The 17,507-nt window shown below is 39.1% G+C and overlaps 1 pseudogene; it reads left to right on the top strand.

Moving 5' to 3' along the window:
- LOC119522247 overlaps positions 1-17,507 on the top strand; it is a 42,381-nt pseudogene that overhangs the window by 23,511 nt on the left and 1,363 nt on the right.

Here is a 17,507-nt window from a genome sequence, read left to right as displayed (position 1 = left end):
GGATCAAAAGGTGGCCAGCATTACTGAAGGTTGAAGTGCCAGAAATGCCCTGATATAATGTAGAGGAGGGGTTTCAAAGGCTTAGAGAGACTGGAATGTTAGAGTAGGTTTATCATGGAAGACCTGCTCACACACTCCTGGAATGTCCAGAGGACACACCTTTTACCAGGACTGTGAGGAATAAATTTGTGAGACCAGCTCCATATCTCTGAAGAGTTCTGTAGTTGCCCTTCTCTGTAGGACAGATATTATTGTAGGAACTGCTGTCACTGAGCTGGAATCCTTAAACACATTGGGGATAATTGGATCTTGAGTTGGCAAAGACCAGTGGATGCAGTTAATTGCCACAGACAAGGTGGGTGTGGCTACCATAATGGAAAACAGGCTCAAAGCATCAATCAAAATAATCTGACTCACATGGACTTATGGCATTGGCTAGTGAACCATGGAGTACCAAGTAGTAAAATAGATGGGCAATCAACTAAATTCTTGTTTGAACTATATAAGCAGAAGAATTCTAGGTCAAGTAAACAAAAGTCTACATTGAATTACAAATACAGAGAGTCATGGCCCCTTAATCAATTCCCAGACTTGAAATGTTTACAGATCCAGAGCCCCTTGAATGAGGGGAAGGCTGGGTACCCTTGAGGAAGGACCGTTACACTGCCAAAAATTTATATTTTTAATATTCCTCCCAGCCTTCTTCAGGGGGACCTATGGCCTTTTACTGGGGTAATTGTGCATTGGGGAAAAGGAAATGATCATATATTTGGGGGATTATTAGACAGTGGTTCAGAAGTGACATTAATTCCAGGAGATCCAAAACACTATTCTGGTCCACTAGTCAGAGTTGGGGCTTATGGAGTCCAGGTGATCAATGGAGTTTTAGCTTAGGCCATCTCACAGTGGATCCGGTCGGTCCCCAGACCCATTCTGTGGTTATGTTCCCAGTGCCAGAATGCATAATTAGAATAGACATATTCAGCAACTGTGAGGAATCCTCACATTGGTCCCCTGACTCATGGATTGAGGGCTATTATGGTGAGAAAGGCCAAGTGGAAGCCACTAGAATGACCCTTGCCTAGCAAAATAGTAAACCAGAAGCAATACTGGATTCCTGGAGGGATTGCAGAGATTAATGCCACTCTTAAGTACTTGAAGGATGCAGGGGTGGTGATTCTCACCACATCACCATTCAACTCTCCTATTTGACCTGGGCAAAAAACAGATGTCATCATCTTGGAGGGTGACAGTGGATTATAGTAAGCTTAACCAGGTGGTGGCTCCGATTGCAGCTGCTGTTCCAGATGTGGTATCATTGCTTGAGCAAATCAACACATTCCCTGGTGCCTGTTATGCAGCTATTGATCTGGCAGATGCTTTTTCTTAATAGCTGTCATTAAGGACCACAGAAGCAGTTTGCATTCAGATGGCAAGGCCAGTAGTTTACATTCACTGTGCTAACTCAGGGTTATAACAACTCTCTAGCCCTATGTCAATATTGTCCACAGGGATCCTGATTGTTTCTCCCTCCCACAAGACATTACACTGGTCCATTATATTGATAATATGTTGATTGGACCTACTGCGCAAGAAGTAACAACTACTCTAGATTTGTTGGTAAGGTATTTGCATAGCAGAGGATGGGAAATAAATCCAACAAAAATACAGGGGACTTCAACTTCAGTAAAATTTATATGTGTCCAGTGGTGTGGGCCCTGTCAAGATATCCTTTCTAAGGTGAAGGGTAAGCTTTTGCATCTGGACCTTCCAACAGCCAAGAAAGAGGCACAATGTTTAATTGGCCTCTTTGGATTTTGGAGACATGTTCCTCATTTGAGTGTGCTACTCTGGCCCATTTACTGAGTGACCAGAAAAGCTTCTACTTTTGAGTGGGGACTGGAACAAGATGAGGCTCTGTGACAGGTCCAGGCTGTTGTGCAAGCTGCTCTGCCAGTTGGACCATATGATCTAGCTGATCCAACGGTGCTGGAAGTGTCAGTGGCAAATAGAGATGCTGTTTGGAGCCTTTGGCAGGCTCCTAAAGGAGAATCACAAGGCAGGCCCTTAGGATTTTAGAGTAAAGCTTTACCATCCTCTGCAGATAAATACTCTTCATTTGAGAAACAGCTGTTGGCCTGCTACTGGGCCTTAGTAGAGACAGAATGCTTAACCATGGGCCACCAAGTTATCATGGGACCAGAGTTTCCTATCATGAGCTGGGTGTTGTCTGACCAGCCAAGCCATAAAGTTGGGTGTGCACAGCAACACTCCATCAAAAATTGGAAATGGTATATATGAGATAGAGATCAAGCAGATCCTGAAGGCACAAATAAGTTACACGAGGAAGTGGCCCAAATGCCCATGGCTCCTGCTCCTTCCATCTTACCATCTCTTTCCCAGCCCAGAGCTATGGCACCTTGGGGAGTTCCTTACAGTCAGTTGACTGAGGAAGAGAAAACTCAGGCCTGGTTTACAGATGGTTCTGCATGATATGCAGGCACCACCCAAAAGTGGAGAGCTGCAGCACTGCAGCCCCATTCTGGGATGTTCTTGAAGGACAGTGGTGAGGGGAAATCCTCCTAGTGAGCAGAACTTTGAGCAGTGCACCTGGTTGTTCACTTTGCTTGGAAGGCGAACTGGCCCAAGGTGCATTTGTATACTGATACATGGGCTGTTGCTAAAGGTTTGGCTGGATGGTCAGGATCTTGGAAGGAACATGATTGGAAGATTGGAGACAAAGAAGTCTGGGGAAGGGGTATGTGGATAGACCTTTCTGAGTAGGCAAAAAACATGAAGACATTTGCATTCCATGTGAATGCTCACCAGAGGGTGATTTCAGCAGATGAATATTTTAATAACCAAATGGATAAAGTGACCTGTTTGGTGGATAGCAATCAGCCTCTTTCCCCAGCAACTCCTGTCTTTGCCCAGTGGGCTCATGAACAAAGTGATCATGGTAGTAGGGGTGGAGGTTATGCATGGGCTCAGCAACATGGACTTCCACTCACTGAAGCTGACCTGGTCACAGCCACTGCTGAGTGCTGTATCTGCCAGCAGCAGAGACCCACACTCATTCCCAAATATGGCACCATTCCTTGAGGTGTTCAGCCTGCTCTCTAGTGGCAGGCTGATTACATTGGACCACTTCCATCATGGAAGAGGCAGCAATTTTTTCTTACTGGAATAGACACATACTCTGGATATGGGTTTGCCTTCCTTGCATGAAATTCTTCTGCCGAAACTACAATCTGTGGACTTACAGAATGCTTATCCACCATTGTGGTATTCCACACAACATTGCTTCTGACCAATGAACACACTTCACAGCAAATGAAGTGAGGGAATGGGCACATGCTCATGGAATTCTCTGGTCTTACCATGTTCCCCATCATCCAGAGGCAGCTGGGTTTATAGAACAGTGGAATGGCCTGTTGAAGACTCAATTATGGCACCAAGTAGGTGCCAATACCTTGCAGGGCTGGGGAAGTGTTCTCCAGGAGGCTGTGTATGCTCTGAATTAGCATCCACTCTATGGTGCTGTTTCTCCCATAGCCAGGATTCATGGGTCCAGGAACTAAGGGGTGGAAACAGGTGTGACACCACTCACTATCACTCCTAGTGGTCCACTAGGAAAATTTGTTTCCTATCCCTAAAATCTTAAGCTCTGCTGGTCTGCAAGTCTTCATTCTAAAAGGAGGAATGCTTCCACCAGGTAACACAAAAATAATGCCATTGAACTGGAAGTTAAGACTGCCACCTGGCCACTTTGGTCTTCTTATGCCTCTGAATCAACAGGCAATGAAGGGTACTACTGTACTGGCTGAGGTGATTGATCCAGAATATCAAGGGGGAAATAGCATGGCAACTACACAGTGAGGGTATAGAAGAATTTTCCTGGAATACAGAAGAACTCCTAGGGCATCTCTTAGTACTACCATGCCCAGGGAGTAAAGTCAATAGATAACTGCATCAATGCAATCCAGGCAAGGCTACAAATAGCCAAGAAACTTCAGGAATGAAGGTTTGGGTCACCCCACCAGGCAAAGAACCATGGCCAGCTGAAGTGCTTGCTGAGGGTAAAGGGAACACGGAATGGATAGTGGAAGAAGGTATTGATAAATATGAACTATGGTCATGTGACCAGTTACAGAAATGAGGACTACGATGGTATGAATATTTCCTCCCTGTTTTGTTATGAGTATGTTTGTATTTGTCTGTAAAGCAAATATCTTTCCTTTCTTCTCTGTCTTATCCCCTTATCATATGACATAAGCTCTATTGTTCATTTTGCAGTGTTTTAGTTAAAGGAAATCAATTTTAAGCATTAATGTCACCCAAGGACTTGCACCCTATTCTGGAGAGATTAGGTGCATTTCTGGTTGTATGCTGGACAGTGGAGTATTATTATGCAAAATATATCTGTTATTTTTCTCTACTTAGGGATAAAGTATGATTTTAGGTGATGTGTATAACTGCCAAGTTGACAAGGGGTGGACTGTGATGGTTAGGTTCATGTGTCAACTTGGACAGGTGATGGTACCCAGGTGTTTGGTCATGCAAGCACTGGTCTAACAGTTGCTGTGAGGACGTTTGTGGCTGCTTGATAAACCAGAATGCTGGTTTCTTAAATCATCAGTTGACTGAAGCTGTGACTGATGATGTCAATGAAGGGTGTGTCTTCAACAATGAGAGAATGCTGTCAGCTGGATTTAATCCAAACAGTTGAAGACTTTTAAGTGAGAGAGATAGAGGACCTTTTCTTCTTTGGCTAGCCAGCAAAGTGTTTCCTGAGGAGTTTGCCAAAGTTGCCAGTTTGTTTCCTGAGGAGTTCATCAGTTCATCAAACACATTCATTGAAGTTGCCAGTTTGTTTCCTGAGGAATTCATTAAACATCTTCATTGGAGTTGCCAGTTTGCTCCCTGTCCTATGGAATTTGGACTTATGCATACCCACAGTTGTGTGAGACACTTTTATAAATCTTATTTTTATAGATATCTCTCACTGATTCTTTTCCCTAGAGAACCTGAACTAATACAGTGTCTGTCCATGTCTTTTGCCCATTTTTAAATTGGGTTGTTTGTCTTTTTGTTATTGAGTTTTAGGGTTGCTTTATATATTCAGGATATTAAACCCTTATCTGATATGTGGTTTCCAAATATGGTCTCCCATTGTGTAGGCTGCCTTTCCAGTTTTTTTTTTTAACAAAGTCCTTTGGTGTACAAAAGTGTTTGATTTTGAGGAGCTCCCATTTGTCTGTTTGTTCTTTGGTTTCTTGCACTTTGGGTGTAAGGTCTAGGAAACCACCTCCTAATACAAGATCTTTAAGATACTGCCCTATGTTTCTTCTAACACTCTTATGGTCTTAGCACTAATGTTTAAGTCTTTGATCCTCATGGAGTTAGTTTTTTTATAGGGTGTGTGGTAGGAGTCCTATTTCTTTCTTTTTGAAATGGATATCCAGTTCTCAAAACATTTGTTGAAGAGGTTGCTCTGTCCCAGTAGCTAGGGCTTTATTGCCTTATCAAAGACACATTGCCCATAGATGCAAGAGCCTATTTCTGAACATTGGTATCTCTCTCCTTATGCCAGTATGATGCTGTTTTGAGAACTGTAACTTTGTAATATGCTTCAAAGTCAGGTTGTGTCAGACTGCCCACTTTGTTCCTCTTTCTCAAGATATTCTTGGCTATTCAGGGCACCTTGCCCTTCCAAATAAATTTGGTTATTGGTTTTTCTATTTATGGAAAGTAAGTTGTTGAGATTTTAATTAGTATTGCATTGAATCTATAAATCAGTTTAGGTAGAGTTGATGTCTTAATTATATTTTGTCTTCCAATCCATGAGCATGGTATTTTCTTCAATTTTTTTACATCCTGTTTGATTCCTTTTAGCAGTTTCTTGTAGTTTGTCTTTTGTGGCCTTCATTAGGTTTATTCTAAATACTTGACTCTTTTGGTTGCTGTTGTAAATGGATTATTTAAAAATTTTTCCTCTTGTTGCACATTATTCTGAATAAGAACACTACAGATTTTTGCATGTTGATCTTGTAGCCTGCCACTTTGCTCTATACATTGATTAGCTCTAATAGCTTTGCTGTAGAGTTTTCTGAATTTTCTACATATAGAAGCATGTCATCTGCAAACAGTGAAAGTTTTACTTTTCTGAATTTTCTACATATAGAAGCATGTCATCTGCAAACAGTGAAAGTTTTACTTCTTCCTCTACAATTTGGATGCATCTTTGTTTCTTTTTCTTGCCTAATTGCTCTAGCTAGAACTTCCAGCACAATGTGGAATAACAATGGTGACAGTGGGCATCCCTGTCTTGTTCCTGATCTTAGAGGGAAAGCTTTCAATCTCTCCCCATTGAGTACAATGTTATCTGTGGGTATTTTATATATTGCCTTTATCATATTGAGAAAGTTCCCTTCTATTCATATTCTTTGAAGTGTTTTCATCAAGAAAGGATGCTTAATTTTGTCAAATGCCTTGTCTGCAATGATTGAAATGATCATGTGGTTCTTTTGCTTTGATTGATTGATGTGGTATATTATATTAATTGATTTTCTTATGTTGAACCAGCCTTGCATACCTGGAATAAATCCAACCTGGTTGTGGTGTATAATTCTTTTAATGTGCTGCTGGATTGTATTTGTATTTTGTTGAGGATTTTTGCATCTATATTCATTAAAGAGATTGGTCTATGATTTTCTTTTTTTGAAGTAACTTCACCTGATTTTGGTATTAGGGTGATGTTTTCTTCATAGAAATATTTTGGTACCTTTCCCACCTCTTCAATGGTTTTGAAGAGTTTGGGCAGGGTTGCTATTAATTCTTTCTTGAATGCTTGGTAGAATTCACATGTGAAGCCATCTGGTCCTGGGCTTTTATTTTTTTGGAGCTTTTAATGACTGACTCAGTCTCTTTGCTTGTGATTGGTTTGTTGAGGTTATCTATTTCTTCTCATGTCAGTGTTGGTTGTTTACGCTTTTCTAGGAAGAGGTCCATTTCATATAAGTTGTCCAGTTTATTAGCATATAGTTTCCCATAGTATGTTCTCATTATCTCCTTTATTTCTGCAGGGTCAATAATTATGTTTCTTTTCCCATTTCTGATTGCATTTATTTGCATCCTCTCTCTTGTTTTTTATTAGCCTGGCTAGGGGTCCATCAATTTTGTTGATTTTCTCAAAGAACCAGTTTCTGGTTTGTTGACTCCCTCTATTGTTTCCCTGTTCTCAGTTTCATTTATTTCTGCTCTAAACTTTGTTATTTCTTTCCTTCTGTTTACTTTGGGGTTTATTTGCTGTTCTTTCCCTAGTTCTTCCTGGTGGACAGTTAATTCCTAAAGTTTTTGCTCTTCTTCTCTTTTAATATAGGCATTTAGGGCAATAAATTTCCCTCTCAGCAACACCTTTGCTGCACCCCATAAGTTTTGAAATGTTGTGTTTTCATTGTCATTTGCCTCAAGGTATTTACTTATTTCTCTTGTAATTTCTTCCTTTACCTACTGGTTTTCTAAGAGTGTGTTGTTTAGTCTCCATATATTTGTGAATTTTACAATCTTCTCCCTGTTATTTAGTTCCAACTTCATTCCATTATGATCTGAGATAGTGTTTTTTTATAATATCAATATTTTTCAATTTGTTTAGACTTGCTTTGTGACCCAGCATGTTGTCTATCCTAGAGAATGTTCCATGAGCACTTGAGAAAAATTTGTATCCTGCTGTTGTGGTGTGTAGTGTTTTATAAATATCTGTTAAGTCTAGTTCATTTATCATACAATTCAACATCTCTGTTTCCTTGTTGATCTTCTGTCTAAATATTCTATCCATTAATGACAACAGTGCACTGAAATCTCCAACTATTATTGTGGAGTTATCTACTTCTCCTTTCAGTGTTCTCAGTGTTTGCCTCATGAATTTTGGGGCACTCTGGCTTGGTGCATAAATATTTATGATTTTTATGTTTTCTTGATGAATTGACCATTTTATTAATATATAGTGTCCTTCTTTGTCTCTTTTAGTTGTTTTACTTTTGAAGTCTAATTTGTCTGATATTAATATAGCTGCTCTTACTTTTTTCTGGTTGCTATTTGCATGAAATATCTTTCTCCAAACTTTCATTTTCAGGCTATTTTTGTCCTTGTATCTAAGGTGAGTTTACTGTAGATAGCGTATAGATGGGTCCTGTTTTTTTTTTAAATCCATTCTGCCAGTCTGTTTCTTTTTATTGGGGAGTTTAATCCATTAACATTTAGTGTTATTACTATAAGTGCATGTCATTTTGTCTTTTGGATTTTATATGTCACATCTTATTTTTTCCTCTCTCCCATTTTACCCTTCCCGATAATCTTCATATCTACACTCTTTTCCAAACCTCTTCTCCTGTCTTTTCCTCTCAGCCTGTAGCACTCACTTTAGTATTTCTTGTAGCACCAGTCCCTTATTCATGATCTCTCTCAGTTTCTGTTTGTCTGGAAATATTTTATTTTCTCCCTCATTTTTGCAGGACAGTTTTGCTTTATATAGAATTCTTTGTTGACAGTTCTTCACTTTCCGTATCTTAAATATATCATACCACTGTCTTCTCGCCTCTGTGGTTTCTGTGGAGAAATCTGTACATAGTCTTATGAAACTTCCCTTGTTAGTGATGGATTGCTTTTCTCTTGCTGCTTTCAGAATTCTCTCTTTCCTTTGACATTGGACAATCTGATCAGTAAGTGTCTTGGAGTAGGTCTATTGGGTTCTATTCTGTTTGGGGTGCACTGTACTTCTTGAATCTCTAATATTCTGTCTTTCATAAGATTAGGGAAATTTTCAGTGATTATTTTTTCTATTATTCTTTCTGCCCCTTTTCCCCTCTCTTCTCCCTCTGGGACACCCATAGCACATATATTTGTGTGTTTCTTGTTGTCACTCAGCTCCCCAAGACCCTGCTCATATATCTCCATTCTTTTCACCATCTTTTCTTTTGTGTGTGTAAATTCAAATGTCTGGTCTTCCAGTTCACTGATTCTTTCTTCTACCTGTTCAAATCTACTGTTGTATCCCTCCATTGTCCTTTTCATCTACTCCAGTATGCCCTTCATGCCCATAAGTTCTGCCATTTGCTTTTTCAAGTTTATGAATTCTTCCTTATGGTCATCCAGTGTCCTCATTATATCCTTCATCTCTTTTTCTATGTCTTCCCTAAGTTTAATGACTTAATTTTTGAATTGATTTAACTTTGTTTGAACATCTCCAATTAGTTCATCCTTCAGTTCATTTAATTGCTTTAGCAATAATTTCTTCAACTCCTGTGCCTTGGTTGAACTATTAGTTCATTCCTTTGGCTTGTCCATATTTTCATGTTTCCTAGTATGGCTCATTATCTTAAGCTGTCTAGGCATCTGACTTTATTGATTAGTTTATTCTGGATCTTGTTTTCACTCTTTTATCTAGTGTTTTCTTGTTGTTTGTCTTTGTTCTCTAACCCTTGGTGTTCATTTCCACCTTTTCTAGACATTTAACTTAGATTCTGTTTAGTTGATCAGAGTTTTTCACCTCTTGTTTTTCTGTTTCTTGCCCTGCCTCTATGTAGCCTTTATGTGTGATGGTCTCCTCCGATATGGTCAACCCCGGTTAGGTTTTCCCATTCCAGAGAGGCCCCAGTCTCAGGAGGAGGTTTTGGAATTTCCTGGAGTATGAGACACTCCTCTGAGGCCTTTAGAGTCTATGCTTCTCCTATGCTGTCCAGGTGGTGGCACTTGCCAGCCCACAGTTACCCCACCAGTGTAAGGCATTATGGAGTCTTTAGTTCTCCTGGTGACCCTGACCCTGTTGGTGGTGTGGCTGACTAAAGCTTGTTTCTGAATTCCAGCCCCTGAGGTCTGAGTTCCCAGAAGAAGGGCTGTCACTGGAGCTTGGCCATGCCCCCTTTTCTTTGGAAGTTATGGTGCTTATTGAATGTTCTCCACCACTAGGCTTATTGCTTTGTCTCTCAGAGCTATCTTACCTCTGCTCTTTCCTGGGCCCAAATTGCAAGTCTCTGAGTCTTTCTGTAATGGTCTTCTTAGAATAATTGTTTTAGAAAAAGAGGAAAAGATTTAAAAAAAAGGAAAAGAAGAGCCCAGTATGTACTATTTATATTCTTTGCATATCTAATGGGCTATTGAAATGCTAAGAGACAAGATGTTGAGGGCCATTAAGGAACAATCAATAAAGCAGAGAACCTGGCTCTTCAGACAAGGGTCCTCACCCTCTGGATTTGCATATGTGCCTGTTTCTCTTTGAGTCCTTCCCTTCTCCATATTATGTTCACCAGAAATCCAAAAAGTCTATTTTTTTTTTGCTGTTTTTGCTAGCCCTGTCTCCTCTTCACATGGCTAACTGCTCCCAGATTCTCTGGTGTCTGGTCTCAGTCTATCTATGTTTGTAGTTTTTGATCAGCAGTCTGAGTTTTCAATCAGAGCCTCAACTGTAGTTCTCCCTCCTGGTTCCCAGCACCAACAGCCCCTCCTGCCATAGGACTGTGCCTGGCAGGGAGGGGCGTGGGTACCCTGGCAGCAAGAACTTACAGATGTCACTGATCTCAGCTGTTCCACATGTTTGTTGGTGCTTATGAAGTATGCCCAATCAAATTTCTCTGTGATGTCTGGTCCACACAGTTCCTGGCTTTCTACCACCTGCCCTGGAGGAGTAACTAAAACTCATACCTCACAACTCCACCAAATTTCCCCACCCTCTTCTCCAATCTGCTTTTGAAATCATCCTGGGAACTTTTCATTTCAATTATTGTGGTCTTCAACTCCAGTATTTCTGTATTTTCCTTCATCTTCTGGAGCATTTTTAAATTCTTTTTTTCTTTATTAAAGAAGTTGTGGGTTTACAGAGCAATCAGGCATCAAACATAGTATTCCCATATACCACCTTTTTATTAACTTCTTGCATTGTTCAGGAACATTTGTTACAGTTCACGAAAGCATGTTTTAATAATTGTACTAGCAATACTAATCCATTATTTATCTTAGAGTTCACACTTTGTGTGCAGTTCCCAAAATTATTTTTTTCAGTTTGTTCTTTTACTATATTTACAACCTAACATTATCCATTTTAACTGCATTCAGATGTATATTTCAGTGCTGTTAATTTTTTTTAAGTCTTTTATATGTCCACAGTCCCATATTCTTCATTGATGTTTTCTGGATTTTTATCTTCTTCCTTTGGATAGGCCATGATTTCTTGTTTTTTTTTTTTTTTTGTTTGTTTTTTAATCTTTTGTTTCACACTGTACATTTTAATATTTTAAAATTTTAACTCTGGGATGCATTCCTTGAGATATCTATTTTTTTAAGTTTGTATCCAGCTAGTTATATGACAAGAAATTTTCTTGAGATTCAGGAGCTAACAAAACAAATAAACCTAAGCAAAAAACATCACTCATTGCTTTTGCAAATTGGCTCTGTGTTGGCTTGTTCTCTCCTTCAGTGTTTAGATCTACCAGAAAGTTCAGCCCAAGGCAAATACAAAAGTGCAGGGTCTTCTCTGGCTTTCCTGGGCATATGTCTTTTCCTAGGCTTGTGCTTGGTAGGGGTCTTAGGAGCTCATGTGCTTAGAGTAGTTTGAATGCCCCCTTTCTTTCCCAGGAAACAGACTTTGTCCTCTCCCTGTTCCACAACACGATTTAAAGTAGGTAAGCATTTGCACCAGGCTTCTTGATCCAATTTTTTCTTATACTGCTCTTGTCCCAAGCTGCTTTTGCCTTTTGGGCAAATTCTGGGTAGGGGGCATGAAAGAAAGATGTTTCCAAGGCAGTCTTTCCCAGACAGAACAAGGCCAGCAATCCACAAAGGGAGTGCTGACCAGCTACTAACTGCCCTGTGTAGGGGATGAAGGAGGGGTCAGGGAGGCCTTCAGGATCTTCTTCTGTGACTCCCCAAAGCTGTACTTTCTTGACTGGTTCCTGCTCAGCAAATGTAGCCCTTCAACTTTTTCTATAGCTATGAGAAAGCATGCTATTTTTAAGTCTCCCCCTCTGGCTTTTTTTAGGGTTAGATGGAAGGATGGTCACACTCAGAGCTGAGTCACCATGATCTGAAGTAGCTAATCCAAAGCAGGAAGAATCAGAAGACTGCACTGGTTCCCCCACAGATTTTGGGAAAATAGGTTTTTATGTACCTCTCTGGCTCTAGCAAGCTACATCAGGGCCTGGACACCACAGCTGGATGCTGTGAGATTGGGGGATGGGTGATGGTAATCATGTTGCAGAGAAAGCAATTTATTGGTATTTACTATAATTTACCAGTCTCTTCTTCCCACTCTTCCCTGGTTTCTTCAAAGTGTTCTACTGGACTTTGGAGTTTCAAAATAGTTGATTCAGACAGATCCTGCCTGTTAAACAGTTGTTCTTGTGGAAAATTGATTCCTGGATCTGCCCACTCTGCCATCTTTCCAGAATCCATTTGATAGATTAGTTTTGCTGCTAATTTTGATGGTGCTTAAATGATTTATTTTATATAAAATTCTATGTTTTAGTGTAATTCTCTTACTTTTGTAGCTATTGGTTTCCAAGGAACTGTCTCTATATTTTCAATGTACAATAATACAACTATGAAAAAAATATTGGTGCTTATCACTGAATTTCAATAGGATTTTTAATAAATAGATTGGGGATATCTGTAGTAGGTAACTATTTGAGGACTAGGATCTACTCATGTAACAGTGAATAAAACATTTCTTGTTCTGAGGGCTATTCTTCTGGGAACTTTGGACAAATAATTTAGCTGTCATTTCCATATGTGAAAATTAGAAGCAATACTAGTCACTTTATTTACTATTCAAAAACTTAAAAAGTAATCCATCCTAACTTTCATTTAACAAAAACACTGTCAACAGTTGATGATAAAACAAAACAGAAAATGTGAGAGTGAAGATTTAATCAATTAGAAGAAATAAAAACCGATTTTTTACTATGTGTTTTCTTTGATTAATTCATCTTTTTTTTAAGTTTTTAGTCAAGACTGCACATCAAAAACTGTCAAGAGTTTTATAACTTCTCATTTATTTCCTGTATTGATATAACCAATTTGAGTCTTTTCATGAAGAACTTAGCTTTGAATAACTGTTTTTTCTGTTTCTGGTTTGTTTAAATATGTGACTTTTATTGCATTGTGAACAGTTTCCCAGAAAGAGCATTTGCTGAACCTCCATTTGTGCTTAACACTTTGTGGGATTTCATTTTTTAAATGCTTACCAAGGAGCTGAGTTGTAGCACAATCCTGGGCAGGGACTGATTTCAGAGAACTTGGGAAACTCCTGCTCATGTCTGTTACCCCTTCATCCCCTCCACTGCTACCCCTCCCCCACCCATGTTGGTTGATATCTAAAATGCCAAAATGAAAATGCCCCTGGAAAAGACAGTTCATTAACTTAGATTCACATTAAGTATAATATCAATAGATCTCCCTGATTGTGGCCTAATTAATTACAAATGACTTCAGATCAACTGGGCAGGAACAGGACCTGAAATTAGAACTCAACTAAGCAGAGATAAGTACCTATGATCAGATCTAGCTTTAGGCATTGGAGGCAAGTCCTGTCTGGCAGAAAGTCACCATATCTGATTGACATGAAAACAGGTAATCATGAATAAATGAGAAGGTCTAATAGGAAGAAATAACATGCTCCTAAATGTCCATTGAATCAAGGAACAGATGTTTTTCAGAATACAGTCAAGTAGACAGTATCAGGGAGTGGTATGATATATTTAAGATACTGGAAGACCTTGAGATTTTTTTCAATTATTAAAATATATGTATTTTATTTTGAAATTATTATGGATTCAAAGGAATTTGGAAAAATAATAGAGGCCCTATGTACCCTTCACCCACTTTTCCCCAAGGGCTGTGTTTTTTTTTAGTTCAATTTTATTGAGGTTAATCACATACCATACAATCATCCAAATTGTGCAATCAATTGTTCAAGGTACCATTATATAGTTGTTCATTCATCACCACAATTAGTTTTTTTTTTCAATTTTAGAACATTTTCATTACTCCAGAAAAGAAATAAAAATAAAAAAGAAAACTCAAATCCTCCCATATCCCTAACACCCCTCCATTATTGACTTATAGTATTGGTATAGTACTTTTGTTACTGCTGTTGATTAAATAATAATAAAATATTACTAACTGTAGTACATAGTTTGCAACAGGTAATTTCCCCCCATTTACCCCTCTATTATTAACTTCTAGTTATAATGTCATACATTTGTTTGGGTTCATGAAAGAAATTTCTAATATTTATACAGTTAATCACAGACATTGTCCACCACAAGATTCACAGTGTTATACATTCCCATGTTTTAATCTCCAACTTTATGTCTGGTAACATACCTGATTCTAAGCTTCCCCTTTCTACCACATCCACATGCCATTAAGCACTGTTAGTTATTCTCATAATAACGTGCTACCATCACCTCTGTCCATTTCCAAATGCTTAAATTCAACCTAGTTAAACATTCTGCACATATCAAGCTACCTCTCCCCATTCTTTAGCCTCATTCTATATCCTAGACCTATATTCCATATCTATGAGTGCATATATTATACTTAGTTCATATCAGTGAGATCATACAATATTTGTCTTTTGTGTCTCACTTATTTCACTCAATATAATGTCCTCAAATTTCATCCATCAACCAGTGATTTTAAGATGGTTTTGTTCATGCACCATACATTCCATCCTAAGTAAACAGTTGATGGTTCCCTGTATAATCATGTAGTAATGCATTCGCCACCACCACCACTATCTATATAAGGACATTTCCATTTCTTCCACAAAGAAAGAGGAAGAGTCAAAAAAGGTAGAAAGACAAAAGAAAAAGAAAACAAAAGAAAAATGACAGCTAAAAAGCAACAAGAGTAAAGATAAAATTAAAATAAGCTACAATAAAAAAGTCAGACAATATCACCAATGCCAAGAATCCCATACCATTCCTTTATATCCACCTCTTATAGGCATTTAGCTTTGGTGTATTGCCATTGTTACATTAAAGGAAGGATAATACAATATTTCTGTTAACTATAGACTCTAGTTTGCCTTGATTTTATTTTTCACCAATACCACCCTATTTTTAACACCTTGCAATTTTGACATTCATTTGTTCTCCCTCATGTAAAAACATATTTGTACATTTTATCACAATTGTTGAGCACTCTAGTTTTCATTAAGTTATACAGTCTTAGTCTTTATCTTCCCTCTTTCCTTCTGGTGTCCCACATGTCCCTAACCTTCCTCTTTCAACCATACTCACAGTCTGTGAGTTTGTGCTACCATCACCCAAAATTGTGCTCCAAACCTCTCACTACTGTTTTTTTCCTATCTGTCTATAGTGCTCCCTTTAGTATTTCCTATAGAGCAGGTGTCTTGTTCCCTAACTCTCTCAGTGTCTATTTGTCAAAGAATATTTTAAACTCTCTCCCATATTTAAAGGACAGTTTTGCCAAATATAAAATTCTTGTTTGGTGGTTTTTCTCTTTCAGTATCTTAAATATATCACACCACAGCCTTCTTGCCTCCATGGTTTCTACTGAGAAATCTGTACATAGCCTTATCAGGCTTCCCTGGTATGTGATGGATTGCTTTTCTCTTGCTGCTTTCAGGATTCTCTCTTTGACATTTGAAAAGCTGATTATTAAATGTCTTGTTGTGTGTCTATTCAGATTTATTCTGTTTGGGGTATGCTGCACATCTTGGATCTGTAATTTTATGTCTTTCATAAGAGATGGGAAATTTTCAGTGATTATTTCCTCCATTATTGCTTCTGCCTTCTTTCCCTTCTTTTCTTCTGGGGCACCCATGACACACATACATTCAAGCACTTCATGTTGTCGTTCACTTCCCTGAGACATTGCTCATATTTGTCTATTCTTTTCCCTATCTGTTCTTCTGTGTGTAGGATTTCAGGTGCCTTGTTCTCCTGTTCCTGAATGTTTTCTTCTGCCTCTTGAAATCTACTCTTGTATGTCTCCATTGTGTTTTCACCTATTGTGTTATGCCTTTTATTTCCATAGGTTCTGCCAGTTGTTTTTGCAAACTTTTGAGTTCTTCCTTATGTTCACCTGATGTTTTCTTTAAGTCCTTCATTTTTTGCCATATTTTCCCTCAATTTTTTGATTTGATTTTTGAATCGATTTAGCATATTTATTTGAAAATCTTTAATTAGTTATTTCAATACCTCTATCTCAGTTAAGTGTAAGTTTGTTCCTTTGACTGGGCTATATCTTCATTTTTCCTGCTGTGATTTGTAGTTTTGTCTAGGCATCTGGTTTCCTTGATTACCCAATCAGATTTTCCCAGACAAGAATGGGCTCAGGTCTTTGAAGGGGGGGCTATATTCAGTATCAGGTTTCCCTGAGGGTGTGTCCTAGAAGACTGATGACTTTCCCATGAGGCCTCTAGATGCTGTGCTTTTCCTAACCTGCCCAGCAGGTGGCACCTGTCAGCCCATCACTCCTCTCTAGTATAAAGAGGTATGGTCCCTTTAATTCACAGTGCACCCAGTCCTGGCCAGAGATCAAGGGTATCAGAAGCCAAGCTTAAGTTGTTTCTGGTTTGATTGTTTTACCCCAGGCCCTGGGATCAGAGTTCTGAAGGGATGGCAGACACTACCACTGGTTCCTGCTCCCCTCCTCTTAGGGAAGATACACCCCCAAGGGAGTTATTTTCTGCATATGAATTACTTCTTTGTCTCTCTGACTCTGTTAACTCCAACTCTGCCTGGGTTAGGGTACTGAGAACTGAAAATGCCTGAAGCTTTCTCCACTGAGAGAGAAAGCCCCTTTACATAGCCAGTCCCCGGATCCCCAGTTTCACCTGTTGGAGATCAGCCCCACCTCCTCTCCACTGGGAGTGACCTCAGGGTACTTTCCTGCTTGTTAGGGGCTTGTCTGTGTTGGGAGCTTATATTCAGCAGCCCATATTTCTTATTTAAAACCCCAATTGGAGCTTGGTTGAGCTGTATTTGTTTGCTCCCAGCAGGGACTGCTTCTTTTTCCAAGGCAAGGTTTTGCAGTTGCGCCTGCTGTGGGGGAAGGGCCACCAGTTCTGCAGTTTTTTACTTACAGCTTTCAATATCAGCCATTCCACTCATTCTATGTGGTGTATGATGTGTGGACAGTCCCAGATGTCCCCCAACAGTTGTTCCAGACTATTTGCTAGCTGCTCCTGGCTAATTACTAGTTGCTATAGAGGACTAACTAAATTCCACAACTCTCTATGCTACCATCTTGCCCTGCATCTCCCAGACCTTGAGAATTTGGGAAGAGTCCCAAGATTCAGTAGATTCAAGCACAGGTACGAGATAGGCATTCAGTTGTCAAATTTAGGGCAAAGTAAAAAAGGTCTTGGGAATAATGCAGAATTCCAAATGGAAGATACAAATAGAGAACACAAATTTAAATATCAACAATGGCTGAGAGACCACAAAAGTGTGCAAATCAGGCCAAGTCTAGGAATCTAGAAG

The sequence above is a fragment of the Choloepus didactylus genome, chromosome X (assembly GCF_015220235.1).
Source record: "Choloepus didactylus isolate mChoDid1 chromosome X, mChoDid1.pri, whole genome shotgun sequence".
NCBI lineage: Eukaryota > Metazoa > Chordata > Mammalia > Pilosa > Megalonychidae > Choloepus > Choloepus didactylus.
Note: the sequence above shows the minus strand (reverse complement) of the source record. Positions and strands in the feature narration are given on the sequence as shown.